Source organism: Parasteatoda tepidariorum, chromosome 1 (genome assembly GCF_043381705.1).
Source record: "Parasteatoda tepidariorum isolate YZ-2023 chromosome 1, CAS_Ptep_4.0, whole genome shotgun sequence".
Classification (NCBI taxonomy): Eukaryota; Metazoa; Arthropoda; class Arachnida; order Araneae; family Theridiidae; genus Parasteatoda; species Parasteatoda tepidariorum.
Window position 1 is genome coordinate 83265506 of NC_092204.1, and position 17529 is coordinate 83283034.

General features: G+C 30.4%; 1 long non-coding RNA gene and 4 other non-coding genes across 5 annotated transcripts; all 5 read left to right on the top strand.

Moving 5' to 3' along the window:
* Positions 1-84: 84 nt before the first annotated feature.
* Positions 85-14688, top strand: LOC122268774 (uncharacterized). The gene is made up of 2 exons (XR_006224682.2): positions 85-276; positions 14367-14688. It is a non-coding gene; the product is annotated as an uncharacterized lncRNA (long non-coding RNA).
* Positions 12874-12962, top strand: TRNAY-GUA (transfer RNA tyrosine (anticodon GUA)). Its single transcript is given in 2 exon segments — positions 12874-12910; positions 12927-12962. It is a non-coding gene; the product is annotated as a tRNA-Tyr (tRNA).
* Positions 14452-14540, top strand: TRNAY-GUA (transfer RNA tyrosine (anticodon GUA)). The gene is given in 2 exon segments: positions 14452-14488; positions 14505-14540. It is a non-coding gene; the product is annotated as a tRNA-Tyr (tRNA).
* Positions 14689-16052: 1364 nt separating the features above from the next.
* Positions 16053-16141, top strand: TRNAY-GUA (transfer RNA tyrosine (anticodon GUA)). The gene is given in 2 exon segments: positions 16053-16089; positions 16106-16141. It is a non-coding gene; the product is annotated as a tRNA-Tyr (tRNA).
* Positions 16142-16452: 311 nt separating this feature from the next.
* Positions 16453-16541, top strand: TRNAY-GUA (transfer RNA tyrosine (anticodon GUA)). The gene is given in 2 exon segments: positions 16453-16489; positions 16506-16541. It is a non-coding gene; the product is annotated as a tRNA-Tyr (tRNA).
* Positions 16542-17529: the final 988 nt, after the last annotated feature.

The following is a 17529-nucleotide window of genomic DNA, read 5'->3' on the forward strand; positions in this document are numbered from 1 at the left end:
GAACGTCTGCGATTACGAAAGAATACCTTGAACAAGAGTTTATACGCAAAACAAGAAACTACGATTAAAATATTTATTTATTTATTGTAACTCATGCATATGCAGGTTTGTATGGTTACTATAAAGACGGCTTTTAAGCTCTAGTCAAGTTGAAGAGCAGATAGCCTGAATTAGAGAAGGACATCACAAAGATACATCCTGGAAACATGGTGGGATTCGAACCTGTAATATCCGTGCTACAGAGGGTTTGGTGGATCGGCGACACAGCCCTGCTAGGTAAGTCCGAAATCAGAAATGGGTATTTAGCTCAGTTTAAGCTCTTATTTCGATACTTAAAAAAGCGTGAATTCCTTTAGCTTGCTTCATGACTTTAATTTTCAGATGACTCTAAATGGACTTGTAAGCTTTCAGTAGTCTCAAGGCACGAACCTAAGGTTTTCTCTAAATCAAAACCAGTTCAGTGGTGGCTCATTGGACAGAGTGACCAATGAGGTGACCCGAGTTCAAATCCCAGCGATGGCTGGTCGATACGAATTCCGCATTCGGCTCACTCCAACGACAGTGCAGACGAAAAATATCCTCAGTGGTAAACGGATCATGGGTTAGAGTCCCCTTGCCGTCAGGCTAATCGTGGGAGGTTTTCGTGGTTCTCCTCTCTGTGGTTCATAGCTTCTAAGACCTAAAAAAATAAGCAAAAATAACAGTACAAAAGTAATAGCTTTCAATTTGATGTATGGTCACTTTACCCTATTGGATAATTGATAAGTTGATTATGATTAACTAGTGTATACCAGTTACTACGAATATAAAAAGCAAAATTATAACAACTATTTAAGAATAACTGTGAATAAAGATCGTGAAGTGACATTACTCTAAGTTAGTGTGAAGTGACATTACTCTTAGAGTGATTAAAACATTACTCTAAGAAAATATCTAATTTATTTTGAGATCAGTTTTGAATAACATTTTAAGTATTAAAAAATAGCCATTTTAAAAGTGTACATCTGAATACATTGTTCAGCAAATAATGATTACAAGAGCTTTGCATGTACATCTATCATATCATGGACATATATTAATATTAGGGACACGTATTTTTATATAAGTATATTAATAATTTGGTATAAATAATAAAATATTAATTTTTAATAAATTAATTAAAAGATAGTAATAATACAGACTATACGTGTATTTTATGAAGTGTGTATGTTATGAAATTAAATTATCGTTGTTTTCACTTAAAAAAAAAAAGTTTATAAACTCATGTCATTTCGAAGAGACCGGATTTTTTTTACAAAATTTGACTTACAGATCTCTAAGAATCATCTTGAGTAACAGTTCGCGGCCTCAAAAGCGAAAATCGTCATGTCTAAAGTTATTAAACACTTCGAATTTTGAATTTAAAAAAATAAAAAAAAGGAATAAAACCAGCAACCAATTTAGAAATTCAGGTGCTGTAGACACAGAGCTGTTGGGGATCCCTTTACACGTAATCTTGAAACATATATATAGTTTGTCTATGAAAATAATTCCCCTAGCCTTTCGTCTGGAATAGTGGTTACGAGGCTTAACTATTTCAAGTAGGGCGTTGGGGCATTATTTAAGACTGGTTTTGGCTTTGGTCAGCGAGAGAAAGAGAATCACGGGAGAAAGAAGCTCTCCTCTTTGAAATGTGCTTTCTCTTGCTTCCGTAGCAGCAGGCGTTCTTGGACTTCGTGGTGAGGGGAGTTCTTTTTAAAGACAAACAATATATATACAATTGCTTCTGCACAAATTGCTTTAGAATTATTTAGTTAAACAATCTTAGATTTATTAAAATTTTTGTTAACTTGATGTTGTTGCTGTTGTAGTTCATTTACGTCACACTAGAGCTGCACAATGGGCTATTGGCGACGGTCTGGGAAACATCCCGGAGGATGATCCGAAGACATGCCATCACAGTTTTGATCCTCTGCAGAGGGGATTTGTTAACTTGAAATCTTAGTTAGCAATTCTCAAGAGACATGTTAAACGTTATGGCGAAACTTAAAGGGAGCTAGATACCCGAGCTAGATTAAAACAGTCACTGAGTTAATCCCACAAAATGGCATTCCACAAAATCTCATTTCTTCAACATCATTTTCAATTTGATATTTCGATACAAAAACAAAGAATCCAATCTCTCTACTTGAACTCCATTATATTCCATTCTACAATCCAATCGTCCCATTCAAGTACATTATGACGGCAATTTTTTTCTTCTCCAACTTCTGGAAATCGGCAACGAGTTTAAGATTGCGTCCTCTCAAAAAGATGCGACACAATGGCATTGTGAACGAGAAAAAAAAAGTGCTGAGAAAAGAAAACTGTTACCTTATTAGTTGTTCGCCTGGAAGAAAACCGTCTCATTACGGGGACAACAGCATCCCCAGAACTATTGTGAAAGATCTGGAAGGGCACTGTTTCCTTGTCTTCAGATTGAGATAAGTCAAAGTCACTGGGGTTAATTGATTTTCAACGAGGCTTAATTTCCAGGAGAAGAAAAGAAAGCGGGGAAAATAAAAGATAGATGCTATTCACGCGGCTTGTTAATGTAATTGGAGATTTTCGAATACAGTTCAGTTATTTTTCAGATGTGTCGCATACAATGTCGGGCTTTTATGTCGCCTTTGCAGCACCGAAATGGTTATTCTGATGCTGATGAAGATAAATGGGTTCCATGGTAATTAGCAAATAGGTTGGGTAGTTATTATTATTGTAGTTTTACGAAGCGTGTGATGGCCGTTATAGATTAGAAGTTCGGAAACGCATCTATGTTCAACCTGGCGAAGCTTGATTTGAATGTGTGAAAGAGGTGTTTTGCTTCTTTTTAAACAGATATTTCGATATTTCAGATTTTAAAGATTAAGCTATATCGCGGGAGAAACCCTTCATGGGCAAATTCTTTTTCACCTACAAAAGCGATTTGTTGTTGTTGTTGTTGTTAATTTACGTCGCACTAGAGCTGCACATTGGGCTATTGGCGACGGTCTGGGAAACATCCCGGAGGATGATCCGAAGACATGCCATCACAATTTTGATCCTCTGCGGAGGGGATGGCACCCCCACTTCGGTAGCCCGACGACCTGCGCGTGAAGTCGAGCACTTTACGGTAGCACAGTTTAACGACCAATACCGCACACCCTCGGTCCCTACGCAGACTGATCCAAGTGGTCACCCACCCGCACACTGACCGTAGTCAGTGATGCTTGACTTCGGTGATCTGCTGGGAACCGTGTCTTAACGATCAGTCCACTGCGGGACATAAAAGCGATTTAAAATTCAAAGTATAGAAAAAATAAATTCAGGTAAACCTGAAGTAAGCCTATTAAGTTTTTAATGCTGAAGAAAAATTCAAAATATCAAAATGCGAAAAAAAAAATGAACAGCCAATTTTGAGTTTGCGACAACCAATGCTCAACTTCGTAGTCTTGTAATTTTGAACACAATCCAGACGACAAGGGAACTCCTAGATCAAGTATTGTGAGAAGTATGCCTTCGTGGAGGACTTTTTGATTAAATTAACCAGCATTTGTGCTACATGGTGAGGAAAACTATAAATACCTCCCACGATTAGCCTGACAGCAAGGGGATTCTAACCCATGATCCGCGTACCACTGAGGATATTTTACTTCAGCACTGTGGTCGGTGCGAGCCGGGTGAGGAATTCATATCGACCAGCCATCGCTAGGATTCGATTCAGGTTCAACTCAGTGGGAGGTGAAAGCTCTGTCTAAGCCACCAGGGTTTGACAGGGTTTAAAATCACGCTGTGGGGAAGTTGTCCTGCAATAATTTTTTTCTCCTCTAGTAACGAACATTAAAGACTCAAAAGTTTCTATAAACGCTTTAGTTAAAGGTTTAGAGCTCTGTGACGGAGACTATACAAATAATAATAATTAAAAAGAAAACTTAGGTTCATATTGCTTGACAATAGATTTCATCATTAAGTTTTCTAATGAAAACTAAATATTGATAATAGTTTAGGGTTGCAATGTTTCGGGTCCAAAATATAATTGTAATTCATAGTTAATTTTGATTCAATATTTTTTAAAACTTAAAATATCTAAAACTATTATTAGCTTTTTTGCGAACGGTTTTTCTGAGAGACATTTGAAAGATAATTAAGTGAAACTTTTTTAGTTATTTTAAATTTTTCAGTTTTAATCCTTTTATTTTTTTAATTCCTTTTTTTTAATTAAAAGACTTGATCTAATAAAATTTTTAAAAAAATTTAAAAAAAAGGCATCGCTAAACGTTATAAGATGATTTTTAATGAAAACCGATAAAGAAGCTAAAAACAATTTACATAATACATTAAAAGGAATTTGGATTTTATTGGTTTTAAAAATGAACGGCTCGAACTATCTGTAAGAAACCATCCAGGTAAATTTTTCTTCTTCCTTAATTACGAGCTTGTTTAATTGTTACCTAATGCGTAAATGTGATGTGAACTAAAATGATATTTTGATAGGTGAATAAAATATTTTTTTGGCGTGTCTCGTCTCATATCATTTATTTGCTCACTTTTCTCGAATCCAAGACAAATGACAACGTTTTGAATTTCGGTTTTTTCTGACACTGAATAATAAAGGTATCCGTTTCCCTTAACATATTAATTATTCAGTTTACAAACACGCTCTTACAATGGATCAACTATTTATGCCTGAGGGGGCCTGGTGTGTTTTTCGAAAAACAACCAGCTTGACCTCCAACCAAATTGCTTAGTTGCCTGTTGGCTTTTTAATTTATTTATGTACCATTTAAGTATTTATGAAAGAAGAGGAATGTGAAAATTGAGGCGAGAACAAAACGCTGGTATTCGTTGCCTGAATAACTCTTCTCATAAAGACGCATCTGTAAGTGTAATATAATTTCAACTGTAATAGGGCAAGTTGAATTTTTTTTTATTTTTTATAAATTTATTTTGTACCTTCTTTCTAAGTGCAGTTAAGATGTTTGCTAAGTAAGGAAGAAGAGGTGCATTGGAAATTTTTCGAAACTAACATTATATGCAAATATTACAGGGAAAACGTGGATGGTTTGACTAATTCTACCTATTTTTAAATTTAAAGATGTATTTCGTCAATGAACACCAAATTGCAACAATGGTATTAAACAAAATTACATGTTCTCTCGGTCCATTAGCCATTTGAAATTAATTCCAGGAGAATTCCTCACTATTTTCACTAATATAATATTCATCCAAAAAACGATTTTTCTTTATTTGTTTATTTATTTTTTATTTGCTGTTAACCATTTTCTCCTGTATCAGTTGTCCTATATGTATATAGAAAATAGTTAAATTCTTTGTGTGCTTCGATTGACATTCCAAAAGCCAGTATACTCAATATTCACTTTTACTTTCAACCACTTTGCGTTGGAAAGATATATATCAATCACCAACCTCTATGCTTGTCGCTGTATTACATATATATCCGCTTTTTTTAAAATTTAAGTTTTTAAAAAAAAATCTAGTAGAACTAAAATATATTCCGGAGAAATAATCTCACCTTCAAGGAATAAATCGAAAATAATAATAATAATAATAATCGAAATAAATGCAAAATTTCGATTTTTAAAAAAAGCTTTTTTTTTACTTATATTACTATTTTTAGGCGATGTTCCGTAATTAAACGTCCTTAGTATATAATCTAAGTAAAAAAAAAAAGTTAACATATTGCATGTAACTTATTTGTAAGGATGCGATACAGTTTGTATTGGCTAGCGAAAGGATTAAACTATAATTGATTCAAGCTGGTATGAGATAGGCTTTTAAAAAATCAAGTGTGTGTTTAGAAAAACGGATGCTGAAAGTTGGAGAAAGAGTCTGGTTGGTACTAGATAGAAAGAAATTGCTCAATTAATTTTCTACTATGACTTATATCTAAATTGGAAAACAATTTAGTTTTATAATTTATTCTTATAATTATTATCAACCAACATAATCAACAATTAATAGCTCTGACACAATGACGATGCCCACCACAATATTGATATTTATGCGAGGAAAATACAAAGTATGCTATCAAAATCTGTCGAATCAAAAGCGAGGAAGGCGGGATATAAAAATATCAAAACCAGTATGATTGCCTGGGGAAACTTGGAGGTGTTTTTAATAATAGCCTTTCGACTTCTCGCTGTTCTCTCAGTTCATGAAATAGGTATTGATGTTTTATTACCGCTTTCCTCTTTAGTAGACATTCCTTAGATATAGATAACGCTTTTTTTTCCCTCTTACATATACAGGATATATTGTGCTACGCATATATTGAATTACATATATAGTGTAACCTCTAATGTACCTACCATTTTCATTTCCTCTTTACAAAGGTTCTAAAAATAAATATCAATCGATACGGAACATGGAACATCCTATATAAAATTGAATCGTTCCAACTGACTATTACAGACACAAAATCATTATTTTTTTTACTCTCAAATTATAAGGGTATGAAATGAGAAAATAACAAGCAATTATATAATATATATTTTCTAAAAACAGTCATTTCGTTGAAAAGACTATACATTATTATTTTACTCGCAAGTATACTATCTCCCACTCCAACTAATAAATTGTCTGGCTGCTTATCTTATTTTCTTTTCTAAAGACTTTAATGATCTAAGCTATTATCCAGAGATAAAATAAATAGACTACAAATCTTCCTTTTACAAAATCTCTATTTCCCTTTCTCCCCGCACCCTTCAAAGAAAACAGAGGACGAAAAAAATATATGAGACCGCGGAGGATTTAGCTATAAATCTTTTATCTAAGATGCTTTTATCCAAAGAAGAACAATTTTAAAATTGATGTCTAAGAGAAGAAAAAAAATAAAGAAACAATTCATGTTTACTTTCCATTTATTTACCTTAAAGTAAACTCGTAAATATGTGATTGTTATAAAGACACGTATTTCAAAAAGATTTCTTCTATTTTACAATCGTAAACACTTTTTCCATTTTCTTTAATAAAGTAGCTGAATTAAGCCAAAAAAATAATATGTTTTCTAAGTTAATTTAAACAATAATATGATAATTTTATTTTAATACTATTACATCGGTTTGCTTTTTATTCTGGACACAGCTCAAAATGCATTTTTACGAAAATGGACATCTTTCGAAATGTTTGTTCAAGAAAATGGACGCAGTTCAAAATGCGTGTTTATGAATATGAACATCGCTTGAAATGCGTGTTTATGAAAATGGACATAGATCAATATGCGTGTTTAAGAAAACAGATATAGCCAAAATACGTGTTTAAAAAAATGGACAAAGCTTAATATGCATTAAAAATGGATATAGCTCAAAATGCCAAGAAAATGGACATAGCTCATTATCTGTGTTTAAGTATATGGACGCAGCCAGCTCAAAATGAGTATTTATTTCAATAGACATTGCTCAATATTCTTGCTTAAGTAAATGGACATAACATAAATGGACATCCCAGTTTTGTTGTTAAATTTGGGTTGAACAATGAAAATACTAATTTTTTGCTGTGCTCATTTTCTTAAATACACATTTTGAGTATTGTTTAATTTGAGTAGTGTCTTCTTAAAAGCGCATTATAAGATTGATGCAGTTTGAAAAACAGACCGATTATTAGCTCCAATGAGGAGAGTTAAAAAGTTCGGGGAAATATATTAATTAACCAAACTTTTTCCAAAGATGACAATTTTACATAATTTTTTTTTTAGTATTGCTTCAAAATAATTACTTCACAAGTTTCCAAAATTTTCATTAAACAGCACAGTACACACAAAAATTTTATTGGAAATCGTGTCCTTTTGTACACGAATTCTCTTTAAAAAAAATGCTCCTCTGCACAATATAAAAAAGTAGCATATCATTATAGTATTTCCACAAACCTATCCCACGAATTTTCTAGAAGTAGAAATGAAAGTAGATGGATGCCAAAATTTATTATTGCGAATTTATCAAATATAAATTATTTGTCTATTTTCAAAACTCAACTGTGTCAAAGGGAGAGCTGCATATTTATATATGTAGTAATAAATAAGCTTGGTCTGCTAAGTAATAACAAAAAGATTCGAAGTTTTTTTTTTTTTTTTCCTACTGTCTTTGACATTCATTGTTTACGGTTGTCAATTTTTATATTCTTATGACGAATTAGGCAATGAAATCGATTGATTAAGGAAAACCTTTTAAAAAAAAATACAGTGATATTTTTTTCATTGAAAAATCATTAAGTAATATGTAATTTTATAAATATTGTCATCCCGGTAGTAGAATTCATAGAGTCTGCAGAAGAGTAGCAGATAAATTTGAATTTATCTGCGACCATAATCTAATACAGAGAGAGACTATCAATGGACATCACTAAAAATTAGGCTTATTCTAACATATGGTAATAAAATTAGCAAATATGGGATAGACGAAAATTATGCACAAAACATTTTATTAAAATTTCTTATTTTAATTGAAATTTTTTTATACATTTTTAAATGAATTGAATAATGTAAATTTTAAAAATTTTAATTTAAATATTAATTTTAAAGTTTCTATTCTGTCTTTAAGCAAGTCACAAAGCTATTAGGACACCTTAGAATAGTTTAATCCACATTTAACTGAAGATCCTTATAATCTATCACTTATTATTAACCTTTTTTTATCAATTAGGGTTTTTATAGAGTATAAAATAGTATAGAACGATTAAAAAAAAAATTCTTTGATTAATTCTACATCGAGTTTTTAATTTCCTTCTGCTTATTTTACATGAGCGCATCAGAAATCTTTGCAATCTAATTCCATAATTTTAATTAAAGTTATAGAGCCAATGTGTTTTTGATAAAAAATTTACAATTCTTACAGCATTTAAATTTTGAAACATAACAAAATGTAAATGCTTGGTTTATGTTTTTTAATTTAAACATTGTATATGTACAAAAGACAAAACAGCCAGTTCTAGTGTTTTTTTAACTTTTTAACATATTTATTAAATAATTTCCTTTCCAATAATATATTCTTAAAAAAATGTTGGTATTTATAGCATTAAATTTAAAAACACAACTTTTGCACACAGTTTGTGAATCGGAGTAGATTTAATACAATTTGTAACAGAATTGAACAGCCGGCCCATACGGTTACACCTTAGACTTACAATTTCAAACCCAAACCAGAAGACAAGGAAACTCATGGATCAAACATTGGAACAAACGAGCCTTCGTGGAGGACTTTTTATTGGAACTAAATAGTATTTATGTTACAGAGTGAGGAAAACCACGAAAACAGCTTACTGTTATATTCAACGGTAAGGGGATTCTAAGACGATGCGTCTACCACTAAAAATATTTTACAAGCACTGTACTTGGGTGCGGGCCGAGAGCAGAATTCAAATCATTCAACCATCGTTGGGATTTGAATCTGAATCCCACTTCGTTGAGTGGTGAGCGTTCTATCCTCCACGACTTACCAGGAATTATCAATAATTATTTGAAATAGAAAATTAATAACATTAAAATAAGATACATAATTTTAAATTTATTGGATTTTCAAGAAGTCAAGTGCACATTTTGACCCCCCCTTTCAAATACCCATGCTTAACTAAATTATATCATAAGCAATTTTACTAAATACCAATTAATTAATTTAGAAACAAAGAATTTTAATTAGGAATTGGAAAATTTTGAAAGAAGTTTTTTGTCGGCAAGCACTATCATTCAAAGCTAAAGTGAAGGATCAATTTTCAATATGATAAGCTAGAAGCATAAAATACTTCACAGCCTTAAACAAGATTTAAGAGGCCCTTTCACTTTATGATCCTCGCTAATCATAGCTAACTCATAATTTATCAAATCATGTTTCCTCCTTCTAGATCTAGTTCAGCCTTTTGCATCAAGAGGTTCTCGAAGCCCATTACATGATGTGGTCCATTTATCGCTTGTTGATCCAAAGAACATCAACCAGATCAACTTAAAGCTCTGGTCAAGGACAACCCCATATAAACCTAACTTGAAGGATATATTTATATATAATTGGATGAAGGACCCTGATTTTATTCTCTTTTGCTGCTAGGTGTTCTGGGTAGTCTAAATCGTTCGTCGGCGTGTAAAACTTAAAGAAAATAGAAAAAAGATTCTGACTGTTAAAAATGGCTGCCGGTAGTTATCAAAGGTTGGTGTTCACCCACTTAAATGTTCTGGAATAAGAATTACTGGAATGAAAATAATGCCTCAGGGGTGCTATTAATTTTAAACGTAGGATGATAGAACCCCGCTAGTGCGACATTTTACAGCGCCTTTTCAGTAAGTTGCACACTTTCGTATTATTTTTGGTTGGCAGGAAAAAAAAAAAGCACCGGAAGAAGCCTGGGAAAAAGAGCACAGGAAAAAAAAGGACCCGGATAAAAGAAAACCATAAGAAGCCTGGAAAAAAACAGGAAAAATAGGAACCGGATAAAAAAAACGTAAGGAGACTGGAAAAAAGAGCACAGGAAAAAGAGCGCCCGGATAAAAGAAAATCGAAAAAAAAGAGCACTCGGAAAGAAGAGTACCGGAAATAAAAACATCAGAAGAAAAATTTGTAACTAATGCTTTAATACATTTTCATAATAATAATAATTCCAAATGATAATTACCTGTGGAATTTGCTCTCTTTTAATGTATTTATGAAATGAGTACTTCAGAAATGTTATTGCTTCTCAGCTGACATTTAATATTAATTTGCAAAGAATAGTTTACGAAATAATAAATCAAATTTAATTTAAATAATATAAAAATAAATTTTTTCAAAAAAATATATTTGAAATACACTTGTCTTCAAAACAGTTAATTTTCTTTCGCTTAGAGAGAATTAAGTTTACTTGTTTAAAACTAACTTACTTTTCGTTAATAAACTATCACATATTGGATCTTAACATTGATTAAAAAATACCAAGATAACTAACTTCAAACTGTACTTTTTAGTTATAGTCATTTCCATTGCGAATACGCTTTAAAAGCAACAATAGTTTAAATGATAATTTTCATTTCTTGTTCACACATATCCCTTTACTTACTTTAGATCAAAAATCCAAAAATATACACGCATATCGAACATAAGGTCATGTCATGACCATTAATCGGTCATTAATTTCATATGTCACTTGACGTATATTTTTTTAAAATTCTTCACATCAAAACTTAATGATTCTCTTTTGTTTTGGGATACAAAGTAGACTATTTTTCTGGTGCATTTTTTCCGTCGATTTTTTTTTTCTTCATGGCTTTTTTTTCCAGGTGTTTCTTTTCTTAGCTTGTTTTCTGGGTACTTTTTTCAGAGATTCATTGTTTTTATTATGTTTAATTTATATTCAAATAAAAACCATTGCATTGGGAGAAATAGCAGTTTTTTAGTAAATTTTTAAAAAAAATAATGATATTGATGCTATTTAATAGTGTCGGATAGGCATTTAAAAAAAAATATGTCTTTCTATGTCTTATAATTTTTTTAGTTTTATAATTTGGAAGTTAACTCATTTTAGAAAATTAATTTACAACGCCGTGAAACCACTTAGGTTGCCATTGTGAAAGACCAAGGTTCGATTCCCGATATCATCTGAAAGCCTAATCCTGTTTCAGATCATTGGATATCAGCTTGTTTGGGATTAAAATGCGGCTAACAAAGCACGCAAAATAAATTAATCGAAAACTGATATCCACTTAATTGAAAAATGGGCAATCTTACGCTTGAGAAAATTTTTTGTTGATGAATTGTACTAATCAGATATTTACAATTATTATCAATTCATTCATACCACAATTTCTTATTTTATATGTTTCATGCATAAAGCGTATTTGACAGATTATTTTTATGTTGTGTCGTAAACTAATTTTATAGTTGCTGAGCATCCAACCTAATTTTTGAGTATGCGACTACCAATGTTCAATCCCGTAGCCTTGTAATTTTGAACCCAATCCAGAAAACAAGAGGACTCCTGGATCAAGCATTGAGAGAAATTTGCATTCGTGGAGGACATTTTGATGGAACTTACCCGCATTTGCATTACATGGAGAGGAAAACCACGAAAACTTGTGTGATCGAGGAGCGGATTTTGTATAGAAGAACCATCGCGGGGATTTGAATCGGGATCATCACGTTGAATTGAACGACCTCATTGGCTCTTCACGAACATCGCCGTCATTTATATTGCGAAAAGCGTAAATTAAATAAGTCTTCATTATTTTCTAACCTGCCTGATAATTTTCAGGTTTATTACGACGCACTTTGTGTGTGATTTAATCATGTAACTTTGAAGTGAATTCTATGTAGATTTTAATTTTAAAAAAATGTACTAGTTAAAATTGATATTAATTGATATATTCGTATTGATATTTTTTTGCCTTAAAATGTTACATAAACTTAAAATGTTACATTTTGGAACTCTCTAAAATGCATTTATTTATTCAATTCATAGTTATTGAGCGTGATTTAATCATGTAACTTTGAAGTGAATTCTATGAAGATTTTAATTAAAAAAAATGATCTAGTTAAAATTGATATATTCGTATTGATATTTTTTTTTGCCTTAAAATGTTACATAAACTTAAAATGTTACATTTTGGAACGCTCTAAAATGCATTTATTTATTCAATTCATAGTTATTGAGCGTTGACATTATGTATTCATTTAATTTGCTTTATTTAAAGCAAATGTTTTACATTATAATATACCTTGACGATTTGTTGTTAAATAAAGAAAAAAATCGTTTAAAAAAAACGTATTAGTTTATTTATTTAAGGTGTGAACTGTAAACAAAGGAGCTCAAGTGTCAGAACTCGATCTTCATCTTTCATTTTTGACCTATTTAAACGAGTAAAATGGTATTGTTTATTTTCTATCAGTTTCTAAACACGAATAGCCGTCGATAGCTCAGTTGGCAGAGCGGTGGACTGTAGAGGAAAAATCATAGACATCCATAGGTCGCTGGTTCGACTCCGGCTCGACGGACGCTTTTTTTTAATTGGTGTCTTCAAATCATAAAAAAGACTAGAATAATATAGTTAAAAATAAAAAGAAACCTTTAATTTTAACGATTCTCTCTGTAAAAAAGGCATTTAATCAAGCAGCTTGTTCCCAGGCACCGCTGTACTTCATTGGTGCTGCATCTCTCTAATAAAGGAACGATCTAAACTAGTGATCATATCTGTAATGATCATATTGCGATCACAATATCTAAAATATATCGATAGAAATGCATAAAAAAAACATAAACTTTATTATTCCGTTAATTTTTTATATTTAAACAAATTTATTTATTTAAAGCAATAATTTATTTAAATTATAAAAATAATCGCAATTTATCTTTTTTTTTTTTTACTTGGAATTATTCGTGAAAAAAAAACATTTCTATATGCGATTTTTTTTCTCATTATGCGTTTCTGATACTTATTCAATAGATGTGACCAAAAATGACAAAACAACCGAAAGGTAAGGCGAATCTATGTCTTACCTCCGGAAAAAAATTTAAAAACTTAATTTGTCTACATAAAATCTATTCACAGGAAATCTTAGCCTCATGACTGGATGAGGCGAAAAATCCTAAAAGTAAGAATAAATATCATGAGATCCATTAACTTCACTCCGGACTAAACTTCGGCATATTTTCAAATTAGGTAAAATGTGCCCTTTGCAAGGAATTTAAAAATTGTCAGACTTATTATAAAATAATATGTAGTTTTAAAACTAATCAGGCAACTTCAATACCTCAATGATCCCTTTGGCTCTCAACGGGTAGTGTCCAGAATGCTTTTCTACATTCAGGAAACAACCCGTTGTACACAACCCTTTCTACATTCTGGACACAACAGATTCCAACATTAAAAAAACATCAAAATCTTGAAAATAATCATGAGCTTTTTCTATTATCTACTTCTACGATTATAGTTAAATTCAACCCTCACTTTATCAACTTTATCGAAAGATAATGTGTTCGCTTATATTATTAAAATTTTATTGAGGAACCAAAAAGGATCAGATGTGAGCAACAAGTAGGCTGATCAACGACTTAAAGCACTAAAAATTTAAACCTATGACTATTTCTAAAATAAATTATTTTTTAATTGCAAATATTTAGCCCTAGCAAAATATTTTATGAAGTAACAAATAAATTGAAGAATGAAATTTTAGATTTTTCAAATGTAAAGATTCTTTGAATTTAAAGAAGAAAAACATTAACAGTATGCTTAGTGAAAATAAATTGTTTACCTCCATAAAACGAATTTAACGCTTTTTACCTGACTACTTAAAAATTTCAACTAACTTAATATGAAAAGGCATTTAAATTTTTTGTTAAAATTTTCCTTTCACAATTTTTTTTTTTTGAAAATTAAATTGACTTTTTTCTCCTTGCAGCAAGTACATTCCCTTTCTTATCTTTGACCCACTTAAACGAATAACTTCATCTTACTTACTTCTTATCAGTTTCTGAAGTTACCAACCGTCGATAGCTCAGTTGGCAGAGCGGTGGACTGTAGAGGAAAAATCATTGACATCCATAGGTCGCTGGTTCGACTCCGGCTCGACGGAAGCTCTTTTTATAAAAAAAACAACTGTCTTCTGCAGATCACAACGAGTCTGGATTATATTACATAAAAAAAAAATTATAATAATTTGCATTTTTGTTATTATATTTGTTCTATTGTACACATGCTTATAAAATTTATTTTTAAATTTAGTGCTTAAGTGTCAGTTATTTTAAAAATGATTCTGCTGTTCATTTTATCAAAATTTACAATTATCCTTCAATTTATTTTGATTTTTATTCTTCATATTTTAACAATAAATCTAAAACTATGTTTGCTTCATTCTGATTGATGGTTTTGTAAGGAAGAAAGGCTTTTGTTTGTGTTTCAAGGGCGCAGTCTTTGCACATTTAAGAAAAACTTTAAAGGCGTTTACTAGCAATTGCTTTTATTTCATTTATTTCTTTATTTTGCATTTTTCGCATTAAAGGTCATTTTTATACGGTCTGTTGCATCAATTTTTAATCGAAATTTTTCTTTATTTTTTTTTTATTTTTCTTTTTTTGTTGAAAAATTACAATTGCTGATTGTTTATTTAAGTTAAAGGTAAAGCTCTTCTCATCGTAAATATTTCTTAATTTTCAAACACAAATTTTCTGTTCCTTTCAGATTTAATATTTTTAATATAATTTTTTTCATTCATTATTCTTCTCATTTATTCTTTCTACAAAAGCCAAAAATTAGACTTTTCTTAATCATTTTTTTTTTCGCTTTTCAATAAAACGTTCGATTTTTTTCCAAGCATTGTTTTATTGATTTTAATCATGAACAAATTTTAAAACAAATAATCTTTCATTTAAAATGCATTTACAAAAATTATTCCTATCGTTCAACGAATAATTGCGTAAAATATGGAGTAAAATCTCATTCATGATCAATATTTTTCTGAGAATGGCAAACGAATGGAAAAATAAAAACTCAACTCAAAATCAAATTGTGAATTAACCCATGGACTAACAATAAGCGGAGCTGTCTAAATCTGTCCGAATATTTCTTAGGAATGCATCTGAATTTTTAAGAATGCTCATCCTTTCATCTCCCTGGCCCCATAAAAATAATTTGATTTTAATTTTTATTGTTTACTTTAGCAATGCGCAATAGCCGCCGATAATTCAGTTGGCAGAGAAGTGGACAGCAAAGGAAATATCATTGACATCCATAGGTCACTGGCTCCGGACTCCGGATAGGACTCCGGCTCTACGGACGCATTTTTTTAAAAAATTAATGTCTTCATATCATGAAGAAGACTAGAACAATATAATTAAAAACAAGAAATTTTTTTATATTTTTAATGATTTTCTCTGTAAAAAGGGCACTTAATCAAGCAGCTTGTTCCCAGTCACCGCTGTTCTTCACTGGTGCTACATCTCTCTAATGAAGGAGTCAAAAGATATGAATCTTTGAAAAAAGATTCGAAATACAAATATTTTCTTTCGCTTGTCACACTTATCTTCTTTGACCCTGTTAAACGAATAATTTAATTTATTTTCTTACTACATGTTTCTAAGCAAACCAGCCGTCGATAGCTCAGTTGGTAGAGCGGTGGACTGTAGAGGAAAAATCATAGACATCCATAGGTCGCTGGTTCGACTCCGGCTCGACGGACGCTTTTATTCTTTCAATTAATGTTTTCAAATCATAAAGAAGACTCGAACAATATATTAAAAATAAGACATTTTTTTTAGTTTTAATGATTATCTCTGTAAAAATGGCATTTAATCAAGCAGCTTGTTCCCAGGCACCGCTGTTCTTCATTGGTGCTACATCTCTCTAATGAAAGAGTCAAAAGATATGAATCTTTGAAAAAAGATTCGAAATGCAAATATTCTCTTTCGCTTGTCACACTTATCTTTTTTGACCCTGTTAAACGAATAATTTGAATTTATTTACTTACTACAAGTTTCTTTACAATCCAGCCGTCGATAGCTCAGTTGGCAGAGCGGTGGACTGTAGAGGAAAAATCATAGACATCCATAGGTCGCTGGTTCGACTCCGGCTCGACGGAAGAATTTTTACATCTGACGATCACAATATTAAAATATTTTTTTAACAATTGTACCGACTTAAAAAATATTCATATTGAGAAATAAAAGTAATATTAAAATTTGTTATTCTTTTTATTTTATAAGGAAAGAGAAGTTAGCACTTAAATTATTATTACAAGGAAAGGAATTTTTTTAAACATAAAAGCAAAAAAAAAAAAAAAANTAATTATATTAAAAAAAAGAAAAAAAAAAAAAGAAACATTTATATCCATAGGTTGTTTGTTTGTCTCCGATCAGCGAAAGTCAATATTTCTTAAAAATACAAAAAGTTTTGAGTGGTTATTTGTTATAATTTTTTTTAATTATACTAATATATTTGTAGCACTCTTTTTAATCATTAAAAACATTTCATGACTAGTTTCTCATAATTCTTTTTTAAATTGTAAAAAAACATACATTGTTGTAAAAAAAAAACCTTTGATGTTAATTAAGTTTCTGTTAATTATATGAACAAGATTATTGCAGTAATAAATAATTATTAAATTGATAAATTTCTTAATTATAAAAACGTAAATTTTTTATACCTTATATTAACAATATTAACAATATGCATAATTCTCATGAGATAATTGTGAACATAATTCTGAAACACTGCGTCATAATTTTTTGTTTAAAATTATCATAATTTTTTGTTTAAAATTATCATAATTTTTGTTTAAATTTATCGTAATTTTTGTTTAAATTTATCATAATTTTTGTTTAAATTTATCATAATTTTTGTTTAAATTTATTATAATTTTTGTTTAAATTTATCATAATTTTTGTTTAAATTTATCATAATTTTTGTTTAAATTTATCATAATTTTTGTTTAAATTTATCATAATTTTTGTTTAAATTTATCATAATTTTTGTTTAAATTTATCATAATTTTTGTTTAAATTTATCATAATTTTTGTTTAAATTTATCATAATTTTTGTTTAAATTTATCATAATTTTTGTTTAAATT